At 40.3% G+C, this 12298-nt stretch overlaps 1 protein-coding gene and 1 pseudogene across 6 annotated transcripts in view; both read left to right on the forward strand.

The window, feature by feature from the left end:
- The window catches only part of PALS1 (protein associated with LIN7 1, MAGUK p55 family member), a 98950-nt gene that overhangs the window by 17347 nt on the left and 69305 nt on the right, over positions 1-12298 (forward strand). The gene's annotated exons all lie outside the window — the stretch shown is intronic.
- On the forward strand, positions 10896-12077 carry LOC105707196 (S-adenosylmethionine synthase-like; annotated as a pseudogene).

Below are 12298 nucleotides of genomic sequence, written 5' to 3' on the forward strand. Positions count from 1 at the left end.
AATTTCCCAGGAGAAGGATGAAGGAATGATGATGACTCTAAGTGCTACACATTTAGAGGAGTTCAGTCAGAACATGGTTCTGTCAGATTCCATGCAGGATACAGTAGCAAAATCAACCCCAGTAATGGAAGAGAATTTAATGAAAGGCCTGCTCTCAAGGGTATGTCCAGAGATAAGTGAATAAACAAGGCTGGTAAAGCACCCCCAGGCTTGACAGCAAGAAGCCTACTAAACCTAGGACTGAAGGTGCAAGGGAGAGAGTTGATACTGGAATTTACCAGAGTTATACTGTACAAGTGGGGCCACGTGATGTGAATTGTGGCCTTAGAGGAACATAACCTACGCTAAACAATAGAAGCTGAAAGAATACTGAACCCATCCAATCTTTCCTTCTTCCCCAGTGGTTAATTTCCATTGACTGGAAGCCAGAGGACAAGAGAATATAGGTAATGCAGTCTATAGAGTCAGCCTTCTTGGACCTGGAACAGATGGAGAAGGATGATGAGTGAATATGGGCAGAAAGAAAAAAATTGAACATAGATTAGGAGGACATAGGGCTCCAGAAACAATGGACACACACACACACACACACACACACACACACACAGAGACTCTCTCTCTCTCTCTCTCTCTCAACTGATATGTTACTTGATTTGTTTGAATGTATACATTTAAAAATATATTGAGTCTTCTACCAGGGAATGTGGGGATTGTGAAGCCAAAATGTCTGAGATAGGTCTCAGTCAATTTAGAAAGTTTATTTTGCCAAGGCTAAGGATATGCCTGTAACACAGCCTTAGGAGGTCCTGACAACAGGTGCCCAAGGTGATTGGGGTACAGCTTGCATTTTATACATTTTAGGGAGACATGAGACATTAGTATGTACATTGGTTTGATCCAGTAAGTTGGAACAACTTGAGGTGGGCACTTCCAGTTAATAAGAGTTAGTGGTGGGGGCGGTCATAAGTAGATAAGAGACAAGAATGAAACCATCATTCTTTTCAGTCCTTGATCAGTCTTCCACTGAATACACAATTTAGTCTGGCCCAGTGAATCTGCATTTTTACATAAACAATAGGGCAGAGGAAGCAATCAGATATGCATTTGTCTCAGGTGAATCTCAGAGGGATGACTGAGTTCTGTCTGTCCTTTACCCACAAGGAATTCCCTTGTGGGCAAATGGTGAGGGAGCTATGTAGCTTTTTACCCTTGTAGCTATCTTATTTAGGAAAAAACTGGGTGACAGGTTTGTTTAACATAGTTCCTAGCCTGCCTTTTCCCTCAGCTTAGTGATTTTGGAGTCCTGATACTTACTTTCCTTTCATAGGATGTATTAGTGATTCAACTAAAAAGTTAGACACAACTTGTCGGAGAGGGAGATGTACTATGATAGAGAGCTAAATACTCATCTTCCATAAGAAATGGTCAGCAGATAACTGGAAAAAACACAAGAAATGGCGTGTATGTGTAGTACATACACACATATTTTGTAAATACAGCCTTTTTCTATACATGTTACTAGAAATACGAAGGTAAGTTTAAGAAGAAACAACTGAAAGAGTTAAAAGTGGTCTCTTTTGGAGGCTAAGGTGGGCGAATCACCTGAGGTTGGGAGTTCAAGACAAGCCTGACCAACATGGTGAAACCCTGTCTTAAAAAAAAAAGAAAAATTTAAAAAAGGGGAAAAAAAAGTGGTCTCTAGGCAGAACTCAGGTGGAGGAGGTCAAACATTGAATTGTTCTTCACAATAGGTTTTATGGAACTAGCTGCTTTTTTAAAAAAATTATACACACATAATTGTGTGTTACACCACTATACATACAACACATATGCAACACAAAAGTTGTATATCAGGGGCCCATTATACAGAGTGTGTAAAAACATTGCTGTCACCAAGGTAGTGGTTATTTGCATCATTTCTTTTGTTTTTGAGACGGAGTCTCGCTCTGTCACCCAGACTGGAATACAGTGGCATGATCTTGGCTCACTGCAACCTCTGCCTCCTGGGTTCAAGCAATTCCCTGCCTCAGCCTCCTGAGTAGCTGGGATTACAGGTGCCTGTCACCATGCCTGGCTAATTTTTTGTATTTTTATTAGAGACCAGGTTTCACCATCTTGGCCAGGCTGGTCTTAAACTCCTGACCTCATGATCCACCTGCCTTGGTCTCCCAAAGTGCTAGAATTACAGGCATGAGCTACCGCACCTGGCCTGTTTGCATCAGTTCTTAACTACTTCATTCTGATTGTTATTAGAGAATTTGGGAAAAATCTCTCTTGAGCTATTAAATGTTTGGCAGTAGGTGTGGTTTTTCTCTTCCTATCATATCTAGTATTTAAATATTCAAATTTACTGCAGGATGTATTGAGTTTCTAATATGAGCATACATAGATAGCAATGTGCAGGCTTCTCAGAGCCATTACTAGTAGATTGGAGTTCTGTAGAATATTTGCAATCTAGTTGGGAAGATAAGGTACTCATCCATAAAAATTTGATAATAGGCTAGGTGCGGTGGCTCACTCCTGTAATTCTAGCACTTTGAGAGCCCAAGGTGGGTGGATGGCGTGAGCTCAGGAGTTTGAAACTAGTCTGGGCAGCGTGGTGAAACCCTGTCTCTACCACACATACAAAAACTTAGCTGGCTGTAGTGGTGGGCGCCTGTAGTCCCAGCTACTTGTGGGGATTGAGACAGGAGGATTGCTTAAACCTGGGAGGTCAAGGCTGCAGTGAGCCAAGATTGTGCCACTGCACTCCAACCTGGGTAACAAAGTGAGAACTTGTTTCAAAAAAACAAAATAATGTAGCAGGTATTGAGTTTCTGATATGAACATACATAGCACTGTACAGGGCTCTCAGAGCCACTACCAGTAGATTGGAGTTCTGTAGAATATTTGCAGTCTAGTTGGGAAGATAAGGTACTCATATTAATACATAAAAATTTGATAAAAGGCCAGGCCTTGTGGCTCATGCCTGAAAGTCCAGCACTTTGGGAGACTGAGGCGGGAGGATCACTTGAGCCCATGAGTTCCTGAGACCAGCCTGGGCAACATGGTGAAACCTCGTATCTACAAAAATAAAAAAATTAACCAGGCATGATGGCACTTGCCTGTAGTCCCAGCTGCTTGGGAGGGCTGAACATGGGAGGATTGCTTGAGCCTGGGAAGTTGAGGTTGCATTGAGCTAAAATTGCACCACTGTAATCTAATCTGGGCCACAGAGTCAGACCCTATCTGAAAAAAAAAAAATTGATAATATATGGCAGTGCTGGGTACGACAGATTAATGGCAAAATAAGCAGTACAGAAAATAAGTGCTTTAAGAGTTGATTATGGGCTGAGTATAGTGGATCATGCCTGGAAACCCAGCACTTTGGGAGGCTGAGGTGGGTGGATTGCCTGTGCTCAGGAGTTTGAGACCAGCCTAGGCAACATGACAAAACATCTCTTAAAAAAAAAAAAAGTTGATGAAGTTAGAGCCATCAATATATCCTTCTGGGGCTTGAGCCGTTTGTTCATAACAGTAGGGAAAAGATTTTGATGAGGATAGGTAGGAGGCTAGGCATGGAACCCTAAATTTGCATGATTTGTTTCAGATTGCCATTATATTTGTATTTTGTTTTATGTTTTTGTATTTTGAGACAGGGTTTCACTCTTTTGCCCAGGCTGTAGTGTAGTGGTGTGATAGCTCACTGCAGCCTTAATGTCCCCAGGCTCAGGTGATCCTTTTGCCTCACCCTCCCAAGTAGCTGGGACTATAGTCACACGTCACCACGACTGGCTGTATTTCGTACTTTATGTAGAGATGGGGTCTCACTATCTTGCCAAGGCTGTTCTCTAACTCCTGGACTCAAGTGATCCACCCACCTTAGCCTCCCAACGTGCTGGGATTAAAGGCATGAACCACCATGCCTAACCTTCAGACTGCCTTGATACCATTAACTCCTCAATAACAAAATAATAGTTCTTAATGAGTTATTCTATTATGGATTATTTACTTTAATCATTTTTTTAAGGAAGTATGTTTGGATGATTTTAACCTTTTTTTTTTGCGGGGGGAGATGGAGTCTTGCTGTGTCACAAGGCCGGAGTGTAGTGGTGTGATCTTGGCTCATTGCAGTCTCTACCTCTTGGGTTCAAGCAATTCTGCCTCAGCCTCCCTGGTAGCTGGGACTACAGGTGTGCACCACCTTGCCCAGCTAATTTTTGTATTTTTAGTAGAGACAGAGTTTCATTATGTTGGCCCAGATGGTCTCGATCTCTTGACCTCGTGATCCACCTGCCTCAGCCTCCCAAAAAGTGCTGGGATTACAGGCATGAGCCTCTGCGCCTAGCCCAATTTTCACCCTTTTTTGAAATGGAGTCTTGTTCTATTTCCCAGGCTGGAGTACAGTGGCATGATGATCTCTGCTCACTGCAACCTCCCACTTCTTGGGTTCAAGCAATTTTCCTGGCCTCAGCCTCCTGAGGAGCTGGGACTACAGGTGCATGCCACCATGCCTGGCTAATTTTTGTATTTTTAGTAGAGACAGGTTTTTACCATATTTGTCAGGCTGGTCTCAAACTCCTGGCCTCAAGTGATCTGCCTGCCTCAGCCTTCCAAAGTGCCGGGATTACAGGTGTGAGCCACTGTGCCTGGCTGATTTTAATTTTTAACATTGTCATAAATGGTACCTTGAATGTTTTATGTATGTATATATAGCATGTACACACGCCCTATTTCTATATATGTGTACCCTGTTTCTCTTTGCTATATTTTTTTACTTTAGCACAAAGTAAATGAAAGTAAAAAATAATGGACTACTTTTAAATAAGTAGGGCCAGGCTTGGGGCAGTGGCTCACACCTATAATCCCAGCACTTTGGGAGGCCAAGGTGGGCAGATCACTTGAGATCAGGAGTTTGAGACCAGCCTGGCCAACATGGTGAAACCCTGTCTCTACTAAAAATACAAAAAAACGGCTGGGTGGCGGTGGCTCACGCCTGTAATCCAAGCACTTTGGAGGCCAAGGCGGGCGGATCACCTGAGGTCAAGAGTTCAAGACCAGCCTGACCAACATGGTGAAACCCTGTCTTGATTAAAAAAAAAAAAAAAAAAAATAGCCCGATGTGGTGCTGGGCGCCTGTAATCCCAGTTACTCAGGAGGCTAAGGCAGGAGAATTGCTTGAATCCAGGAGGCAGAGATTGCAGTGAGCTAAGATCAAACCACTGCTCTCCAGCTTGGGCAACAGAGCAATACTATAAATAAATAAATGAATGCTTGCATACATGTCAGCTCATGCCTGCAATCCCAGCCTGAGAGGCTGAGGCAGGAGGATCCCTTTGCCCAGGAATTTGAGACAAGCCTGGGCAACATAGGAAGACTCTATACAGAACATAAAATAAAACTAACTAGGCATGGTGGCATGCACCTGTAGTCCCAGCTACTTGGGAGGCTGAAGCAGAAGGATTGCTTGAGCCCAGGAGTTTGAGGCTGCAATGAGCTGATTGTGCTACTACTCTTCAGCCTGGGCGATAGGTAGACCCCCATCTCAAAAAAAAATAAAATAAAATCTGTATTTTGTAAATATATTTGTCTTAAGGTTCTTCTACTTTATCTTTCTGTTTATTATTTCTTCATTCTACCAGAATTTATAGTTTTTCCAGTCTTGGGAACATTGTCCCAAGGAGAGAGATTTAAACAGAAACAATTACTCTTCCTCATTTATTTAAAAGAAAGTATTAATTTAATAGAAGAATGACCGGAACCCAGCTTCATATGCATCTCTCTGATAAATGGTACTCTGTTCTTAGAATGAATTTTAGGTTTAAGTGCCAGCTCTCCATTTTCCAGCAATCCATATTGATTTAACTCTATTTGTAAAATTTATGAATAAGAACATTCCTCTATGGCCATACCACCCTGACTGTGCCTGATCTCGTCTGATCTTGGAAGCTAAGCAGGATCAGGCCTGGTTAGTACTTGGATGAGAGGACATTCATAGAAGGCACAGCCCTACTCCTAGTAAGTAGTTCTTTGATTAAAAAGATTTTCATTCAAAAAAATATTTGTATATAGCACAATGTAGCAAAATATATTTTATATATTATGAACTCATCAAATATGAGTTACAAACTCTGCCTCAGGGGGCTTGCAATTAATAAACATTCTGATTTCAAGGTAGAAAATAAATGCTACAGTGAAGGCATTGATTAAGTACCCTAGAAGGGTAGTTTTTAGAGGAGGGAGAGGACAGGCAAAATTAAGGAAGGTTTCATAGAATACTTGATGGAAGAAGAAAATCTTAACAGATAAAAAATTGAAGAGAAGGTGTTTTCTGGGTATAAGAAACAGTATGTCAAAGTTTAATGACAAAATAAAAACAGTACACAAAATATGTGCTGTAAGAGTTGACTATTAATAAACTTCTTTTGGGAATGTGGGCACTTCCCAAAGGAGGTGGGAAATTGCAGGGCTTATATGAGAAATAGCAAGTAGTTTGATTCAGAAGTTGGGAGGGAAGAAAGAAATTAGAAAAAGTATTCTAGGACTAAGGCAAGGTGAGCCATATGAACATCAGGCTAAGGTGTTCTACAGAATAGTTGTTAAAATGCCCTGGAGTCAAATGGACTCCAGACCCTAGCTGTGCCATTTAACTTTTGACATTGGACAAGTTACTTATTTTGCTAAGTTAAAGTACACAATTGAACAAGGAGTCTGTTGTGAGGGTTAAATGTGATAATGTATGTCAGGTGCTAAGTAGTGAATGAATGGTACATAGTAAATTCTCAGTAAACAGTAGCTTAAATAAAAGACAACAAAAACTTGAAAACGGACACTGTTGTGATGATAGGAGTGCTTCAGGAAAGTTAATCTGACAATACTCTGTAAAATGATTGGCAACTAGAAAGACTGAGGTTAGAGAGAAGCTCATAGAAAAGTTAAGAAGCTCATAGAAAAACCCATGCAAGAGATAATGTATGTATGATTTAATGTATATTTGATTGTGCTGAAGTGCAGTAGCACAGTTGTAGCTCACTGCGGCCTCAAACTCCTGGGCTTAAGCAATGCTCCTGCTTCAGCCTTCCAAGTAGCTGGGACTACAGGTGCATGCCACCATGCCTGGCCAATTTTATTTTATTGTATTTTCTGTATAGATGGAGTCTTCCTATGTTGCCCAGGCTGTTCTCAAATTCCTGGGCAAAAGGATCCTCCTGCCTCAGTCTCTCAGAGTGCTGGAATTGCAGGCATGAGCTGGCATGCATGCATGAGAAAGGGAGAAGCTAGGAGTGTATGTAAGATACAGAGGGAGAATTGATGGGAGGTGGTATAATTAATTATAAATATATTTAGGGATATTATAGTTACGATTTTTAAAATACTTAAATTTGACCCCAGGGAGATAGCTAAATTGTCTAACAGGAGTTAGACTATCGTGTTTTTAGGATACTCATTTTTAAGCTACAAGTTAATAACAAAAACAGTTGTCAAGTTATGACGTGGCTCACTTTGGCAGCACATACTGAAATTGAAGCAATGCAGAATAGAGAATAAAATTTTTTATAATGTAGGAAACTGGCATGTTGGTAGCCTAGTATCACTTTACATGTGCAGTAGGAAAATTCACACATATTTACCATTTCTCTACTTGATTGCCTTTGCTGCATGATAAACTGAGTTTAGGTACTTTAAGCAGTAGATGTTTTGTCACTAGAATCAGGTGCTAAAATAAATTTGTAGTCTGTTAGCATATGTAACAGTGAAATTAGCGATTGTGTTAAAATTTATGAAACAGTCAGTTGAAGAGAAAAGATAAATTTTCTCTGATCGTATTTTAAAGGCAAAAGAATGATGTGATTTTGAAGGAAGCATGTAGTCAGTATGGTATCTTAGAAACATGTAACTAACACAGCACTGTGGATGCACATTAGGATTCACCCATCTGAATTTTAATTCATGTTCTATTGCTTCTAGCTATATGACTTAACTTTCAGTGCCTACGTATGTGGAAAACAGATATCTGACCTGTCTACCTTTAAGGGCAATTGTAGAGATCAAATGAAGTAATATACTTGAAATTGGCTATAAAAATAAAAAACACTTTACAAATGTAAGATATGAATATGTAAATTATTTATAAATTTGCTCTTCTGGCCTATCCCTTTTGTGTCCTATCTAGCAGTTAACAACCTGCTAAAACTCAAAATTTAAATGCAATAATTAAAAAATAGAATTTATTGTCTCTTTTTCAATTCTTATCCCTATCCCCACCTCACATCCAGAGACCTTATTCTATGCATTATCCTATTTTAAGGTTCTGTAATTGTCCTAGATTCAATTGTCATACTCAGTATTTTAGGATTATATTTGGCTCCTGGTCTCCAAATCGTGTGAAATCATCCTTTATAATAACCATTGTTTGAAGTGATCACTTTTCATTCTATCTGCTACTTCCTTTTATACCTATGTGTAAAGTATTAAAACATTATCTTTATTGGCCACTCCACCTAACATTTTCCCCTAGTCAACTCTGGTTACAATATAGAGCAGATTTAGCTTTCAGAAAAGCTATTTTGTTGTTTTTTTTCAGACTCAGAAACCTTTAGTCTCCCATTAACTTGCAGGAGAAAATTCAAACAATTTAGCTTAGCATTCAGAGTCAACTCTGTCTTTATCTTCTATCTCTTACGGTGGCTCTGTTTCTTATCTAGACTGGTTGTATTCTCCAACTAGGCCACATATATTCTTCATTGTTAGCCATATACAGCAAAACCATATTGCAGGTAATTTTAAACCATATCTTTAAAAACCCATTTCTAGCCAGTTTGAAAATGTTATGAATTACCTTTTATTTTAGTGCCTTTAAAAAGCTTTGCTAGCCTTTCAGATACATTTAGTCTTTTATTACTAAGGAGTTGAAGGTGATAATAGAGCAGTTCAAGTAACCAACCATTTGATATCCTTGATACTCTTTGGCTTCTAACCAGTTTCTGCCATGAGTGTGTGGTTTTGAATATTTCCAAAGGCCTTCAATTTTGTGTTTAATAGGAGCAAACAGGGAATTTTCATTGATGAAAAGTGAAACACTTTTTACTTGAGGAAGTTATGTATAATATATAGGGAGCCTAAATTATCTGATTGAAAAGAAAAGAATCATGATGATCTCTTGTCCCCCTCCCACCCTTCTTTACATTGCAAGGTGAACAGTGATACTTAGATTTGTAAAGGAAAATGGTGAAGGATGACCCAGTATGCAGTCCCCTTGTGCCCTGGGAGTATTTAAGGTCAGATCTCAACTTTAGGCATAAAAAAGCAAGAAGTGACTGTTAGATATTTGAATCTGCAAATGTGCTTATCGTAGAATTTCATTGTTTAAAAGAGAATCTCTATGGACAGGTAAAGGAAAATCTTAGGAAGGTACCCTTCAAAACGCTAAACTAAGAATTAATCTTAAAAGATTTTCCATCTCTTCTCTTAGTGTAGGGTAAGACTAAAGAAAAATAATGGCAAGAGTTAAGAGCTTCTGTTCTGAAGTCATACAGACTTGGTCTGAGTTTTGGCTTTACTGCTTGGATTTCTGACCTCGAAAAACAACTAAACCTCTCCCTACTTGTTTTTCTCGTCGGTAAATTCATCAATTTACCTTGTAAATACTGGTAAATACTCCCAGGGCACAAGGGGACAGCACACTGGGTCATCCTTCACCATTTTCCTTTACAAATCTGAGTATCACTGTTCACCTTGCAATGTAAAGAAGGGTGGGAGGGGGACAAGAGATCATAGTGATTCTTTTCTTTTCAATCAGATAACTTTGAGGAGTTGGAAAGATTGAGAAGATATATGGGAAATTCTTGGCACTATGCCTAGCAAGTAGTGTTGCTGCTTTTACTTCTACTGTAACCTCCTCTATCACTGCTTACTCAACCATTTAAATAATTGTTTTGCTCCTGTCTTCTGTAAAATAGAGATAGTAATTCCTTTTATATTTTTAGAGATGGGGTCTCACTGTGTTGCCCAGGCAGGAGTACACTATTCACAGGCATGATCATAGCCCCACTATAGCCAGCTCTTGAACTTAAATGATCCTCCCACCTCAGGCTCCCATGCAAGCAACTGGGAATACAGGTGCATGCCATAGCACCCAGCAATAATTCCTTTAAATGAACATACAAGTATAGTGTAAGGATTAGATGATGTCATAGACATGAAAAAAATATGTACAAGAGTACCCGTTATAACTGTAGAAAGTTTATTTTAAAGTGTTTGTCAGGTCAAATACTGTTTTTTAAAACCTGTCTCCTCATTTGTCATTGGGGATGATAGTATTTAAATTTGTAGAATAGTTTGAAGATTAAGTGTATTTAATATATATAGCACAGTGTTGAGTACACAATGAGAATCAGTAAATATTAATAGTATTAGCTATGATTATTAAATATGTTTTGGCTTTTTTTTAGTCTTGCCTTATTTGGACCACTCTTGATGTAACTGTTTATCTTTTTTTTTTTCTTTTTGAGACGGAGTTTCACTCTTGTTGCCCAGGCTGGAGTGCAATGGCGCAATCTCGGCTCGCCGCAACCTCCACCTCCCGGGTTCAAGTGATTCTCCTGCCTCAGCCTCCTGAGTAGCTGGGATTACAGGCATGCACCACCATGCCCGGCTAATTTTGTATTTTTAGTAGAGATGGGGCTTCTCCGTGTTGGTTAGGCTGGCCTCGAACTCCCAACCCCAGGTGATCCGTCCACTTCTGCCTCCCAAAGTGTGGGGATTACAGGCATGAGCCACTGGCACCCGGCCAATACTGTATGTTTTTAAAATTAGAAATTGACAGTTTAGGTTCGCTGCACGCCACCCCCAGCTCTGAGTAGAACTCGCCACTGTTCTTCTCAACGCCACTTCCACTCACCGACACTGACACCAGCATGAACAGGCAGCTCGATGGCTTCCATGAGGCATTCATCAAGGAGGGCATGTTCCTCTTCACCTAAGAGTCATTGGGGGAAGGCCATCCAGATAAGATTTGTGACTAGATCAGTGATGCTGTCCTTGATGCCCACCTTCAACAGGATCCTGATGCCAAAGTAGCTTGTGAAACTGTTGCTAAAACTGGAATTATCCTTCTTGCTGGGGAAATTACATCCAGAGCTGCTGTTGACTACCAGAAAGTGATTTGTGAAGCTGTTAAACACATTGGATATGATAATTCTTCCAAAGGGTTTAACTACAAAACTTACAATGTACCGGTAGCCTTGGAGCAACAGTCACCAGATACTGCTCAAGGTGTTCATCTTGACAGAAATAAAGAAGACATTGGTGCTGGAAACCAGGGCTTGATGTTTAGCTTTGCCACTGATGAAACTAAGGAGTGTGTGCCTTTAATCATTGTCTTGGCACAGAAGCTTAATGCCAAACTGGCAGAACTACGCTGTAATGGCACTTTGCCTTGGTTATGCCATGATTCTAAAACTCAAGTTACTGTGCAGTATATGCAGGATCAAGGTGCTGTGCTTCCCATAGAGTCCACACAATTGTTATATCTGTTCAGCATGATAAAGAGGTTTGTCTTTATGAGATGAGGGATGCCCTAAAGGAGAAAGTCATCAAAGCCATTGTGTCTGCAAAATACCTTGATGAGGATACAATCTACTACCTACAGCCAAGTGACAGATTTGTTATTGGTGGGCCTCAGGGTGATGCTGGTTTGACTGGACAGAAAATCATTGTGGACACTTACGGCAGTTGGGGTGCTCATGGAGGAGGTGCCTTTTCAGGAAAGGATTATACCAAGGTCGACTGTTCAGCTGCTGATGCTGCTCATTGGGTGGCAAAATCGCTTGTTAAAGGAGGTCTGTTCCGGAGGGTTCTTGTTCAGGTCTCTTAACGCTATTGGAGTTTCTCATCCATTATCTATCTCCATTTTCCGTTATGGTACCTCTCAGAAGAGTGAGAGAGAGCTATTAGAGATTGTGAAGAAGAATTTCGATCTCTGCCCTCAGGTCATTTTCAGGGATCTGGAAAAACCAATTTATCAGAGGACTGCAGCCTATGGCCACTTTGGTAGGGACAGCTTCCCAAAGGAAGTGCCCAAAAAGCTTAAATACTGAAAGTGTTAGCCTTTTTCCCCAAGACTTCTTGGCGTAGGCTACAGAGAAGCCTTCAAGCTCTGAGGGAAAGGGCCCTCCTTCCAAAATTTTTCTGTCCTCTTTCAGCTCCTGATCAGATGCAGTCACTCTAGTCAATGACATGAATTTTAGCTTTTGTGGGGGCCTGTAAGTTGGGCTTGCTATTCTGTCCCTAGGTGTTTTGTTCACCATTATAATGAATT

This window comes from Aotus nancymaae, unplaced genomic scaffold (genome assembly GCF_030222135.1).
Source record: "Aotus nancymaae isolate 86718 unplaced genomic scaffold, 86718_ANA_hifiasm-v0.15.2.pri h1tg000011l, whole genome shotgun sequence".
NCBI classification, from domain to species: Eukaryota; Metazoa; Chordata; class Mammalia; order Primates; family Aotidae; genus Aotus; species Aotus nancymaae.